Consider the following 3731-nt stretch of genomic DNA (forward strand, 5'->3'; position numbering starts at 1 on the left):
GTCTTTGCTTCTTCCAATCTTTTGGGCCATTTACTGTTAATGAATTTTAAAATAAGTATGATCAAGTAACAACATTAATAAAAATGTTCAATTAAAATTAAACCACTCAATTAAAATAAGAGTATGCAAGTAGATATGTTGTCAAATGTGTTAGTTGATGATGAAAACAGTCAGCCCACCCCTCCTATTGCAGGCAATTGACTCTAGCTCAGCTTGCTATATAGTGAGGATATCAATGACATCACCTATTAATATTAATGTGCCAACTGGAGCCTTATTGGATGCCGAAACAAAGGGTTCTTTTGTTCGGTGGTTGGCTTTTTTAAATATCAAAAGAAATTTGATGTCAATGTTTGTAAACAGATATCTTCCTTATAAAAGGAATTTTATAATTATGAAAAGCAGTCCCCATTAAAAAGCTGTCAATGTGAAGAAAATCTGGTCCATAATCTTTCATCAAAATATATTTTGTTCAATTTACATGCAAAGTTGAGAATCCATAGACTCCATATACACACACACACACAAAGGATTTCAAATTCCAGGGAGAGGAAGGGTGCAGAAAGACCAATCCACTCAAAGAAACCTCATTAGAATTTCCGGATTGGTGAAGGGGTGTCAAAATGCACCTTTTGTGGGGGAGGAATGGACATTTTATGGAACTACACATTGAAGAAAAAATCCTGCTAAATATATCTCAAGGCTTTTTCTAAAAAACAGTTGTCAGGCTTAATTAAGCTACTGCATAATTTTATTTTATTTTATTTTATTAACTTTGCCAGTCAAGCTGGCAGAGTGCCACAACAGCTTGCGCCAATTACTGTGGCCCCTTTTTTACCCTCCCAACCATGATACACAACAGAAGACAGACCACAACACCGGGAACTACGTGCCCTACTCTTAGCGACAAGTGTGTGGGTTCTTTTACGTCCCACAGGATTATTAACATTTAAGGGTTGTGAGACGGGACCTCCGGCTTATCGTCCTTATCCGAGAAGACTTGAAAGTCTAACCATTTGCAGATGTAGTTACAAAGGCAGCACTTAATTGTACAAAATGTTTATGTTGATAAACAAAAAGGAAAAAAAACATTTTATGTTTATTAACACAGCTAATAGATAAAGAATGGTTTCTTCATGCATTTCAGTCACTCTTCAGTCCTAACAATTTGGGGATTTGGTAATGATTAAAATAGTCCCCATAATGGACAATTTAAACAGAGAAGAGACTTGCAAAAAATATTCAAGGTAGGATTCATAAATTATAAATTGTGGCATTTGCATTACCTTGGTGCAAGCTTCTCATCTCTTTGCAAAACTGCATCATGCATTGGTACCAACTTCTGTACAACACACACATGTCAAGATGCAGCATGCTTATCTTTGCACCCAGTCCACTTCTTTAACAAAACCTGATCATTATCTATGGCAGTTAGATTGTCTCCTTCTGGCATAGCAGGGAACCATTTAACCAGGATTTCATAATGTTATACTGACGACCCGGATGAAGTTTTCCATAAATATCCACTGCCATTCTGCTGCGTGCAATTGGATGCATAACCAGGTTGGATCCAAACATAATGGAACTAAAGTTGTGTTTTGCTACACTTTGCAGGGGATCAACGGCCATCACCTTTTTGACAGGCATTGTTCTTGTGTCACTAAAGCGTTAAGCCTTCCACTGCACTTTTCAGAATTGATACCAAAATATCGTTCAAAATCATCCTTGAATTTATTTTTAGGCCTTTCAGTCTTTTTCGACGCTGTAGAGCCACAAAATCTACACAAGTTTGCCATTTTTTTTCCTGTGGGCATCAGCATCCGCCATCTCAACGCCTAGGTTTGTAGGAGTAAATCAATCAAATATGGGCGCCATTATTAACAGCACATCGCAAATCAAAATACCCCCTTGCACATTTTTAATAGATCGTGCACAACAGCAAAAACACGTGAAAAGTCAAGTAAAAGACTTGAAGATATCGACATTTTTTTTGCAAATGCTGGAAAAATCTACAAGTGCCTTTAATCTAACGACAAAGTGGAAAACGTACCTGACTTTGGGATCAAATTTCATGTACTGTCCCACTTTACAGTTAACATTTCCAACCGTTCAACCCGCTCTGCCACCGCCATCTTTGACAAAGGCGAAGAATGTTCCTTTGTTGTCCATATCGAATAGAATTTTGGGTAGATAACCCAACTAGTTCCGAACAAAAAACGAATAAAGTGAAGTGTATACAAACTCCTCCGATTTCTGCAATGGCCGCCATGTTGTGACGTAACACGGTTATCAAAATTGATAACAATCCTGGACTGGTTTGTTTTCTCGTCTTTGTTGTCACGCGCTGGTTTCCGCTGTCCTTCAGGCACCCAGGACAGTCACACGCCATTTGTTGTACTGTTGTTTTAATTATTACCTCGCTTTGCGAGCTGTGCGTAGGGTAGTAATGAATCCTATGTCTACAGAGGCCTTCGTTTCTCGTGCCAAGGCCCCGCTGGCTAAGAGAAGCGGAAAGGGCGATGGGGACGAGAATGACACGGATACAACAACAACTGCGATTAAGAACAAACTCTTTAATGCCCTGGTTAAACCCGTGTTACTTTACGCTTGCGAAATTTGGGGACCGGAACTATTATCATACAAAACATATTGTGATAAAAGTACAATTGAACAAGTTCATATAAAGGTGTTATTGGCTTGCCAATAAAAGTTTTATGCATCTCAATAATTAAAATTTATAATTATGCACTCAGCAAAGTGTGACGCGGTCATTCCTGGGGAGGAGCAATTATTAAGTATCCCCTATAGGGAATTTGTTGCATTCCGAGAAAGCGCGGTAAATATTCATTCGCTTTTCAAGCTCGACTGATCTGGTTGTCAAAGTTTTTCACCCTCCTCCTCCCCATTGCCAGGTTCCACTATTTCTTTCTTTCTTTCTTTCTTTTTCTCAGTTTACTTCTGTGGTGCGCTTTCAGATCCCCACCTTTGCTGGGCGTGCGATCAATTCTTTAAGTTTGTGATGTAATATTTTCATTGTTATTAAACCGGCTATGTGCTAAGGCACATAGCCAGATTTCTCCAAGTGGCCTGTCTGTTTTTCTCCGCCCCGCAAACCGAGCTCAACAGTTTGGCGACTCACTCAACCTCGTTTATATTGAGAGGCATAAAGTTCTGTAAACAGTCATTTTAAACGTTCCATGGTATACAGAAAATATTGCTTGCAGACGAGAGCTTGGGCGGTACCCTTTAAAGTGCCCCTTGGACGAAAGTCCGCTTTTTTCTCTGCCTTATTCTGCTACAAAATATGCCATTGGGTTAATTACTATGTATAATTGACAAAGAACATTGACAACAAACCCTCTAACGTGATAATTTTCGGCTCCAAAGTGTCCTAAAATTTTGGCCGCCAAAACTAAACTTCGTTCCTAATGAGCCCGCAATTGAAAAGCAGAGTTTTTAATCACGAGGCCAGAGGCTCAACAATTGAGTTCAATTCCTCTGTTTTTATTGAGTTTTGTGAGAAATGTGTAGCGTCTCCGAGGTCGAAATGTCCGATTATTCCAGTGAATCCAGTGAAAGGACAGTTCTGTTTCAGCGAGCGACGACTTCTTGCCTTACGACGAAAGTGTCGAGCCGATTGCCACGGAGCAAGATGTGTCCAAGAAGAAGAGGAAGACGAGATTCTTTGGCGTGGATTCTCTTGAGAGGAAGACGTCGAAAACTGGTTTGAA

At 39.6% G+C, this 3731-nt stretch overlaps 1 long non-coding RNA gene across 2 annotated transcripts in view; it reads right to left on the minus strand.

Annotated features, from left to right (window-relative positions):
• Window positions 1-2456, minus strand: part of LOC137970494 (uncharacterized) — a 3290-nt gene extending 834 nt beyond the window's left edge. The window contains exons 1-3 of one of the 2 annotated variants that reach the window (XR_011116818.1): window positions 2051-2456; window positions 1287-1835; window positions 1-33 (exon numbers count right to left, since the gene is read on the minus strand). The exon at window positions 1-33 is cut by the window's left edge and continues 65 nt beyond it. This is a non-coding gene — a long non-coding RNA (uncharacterized lncRNA). Of the gene's footprint in view, window positions 34-1286 lie in introns of both variants that reach the window. The other variant, XR_011116817.1, reaches the window with a different exon arrangement.
• Window positions 2457-3731: the final 1275 nt, after the last annotated feature.

This window comes from Montipora foliosa, chromosome 9 (assembly GCF_036669935.1).
Source record: "Montipora foliosa isolate CH-2021 chromosome 9, ASM3666993v2, whole genome shotgun sequence".
Lineage (NCBI taxonomy): Eukaryota > Metazoa > Cnidaria > Anthozoa > Scleractinia > Acroporidae > Montipora > Montipora foliosa.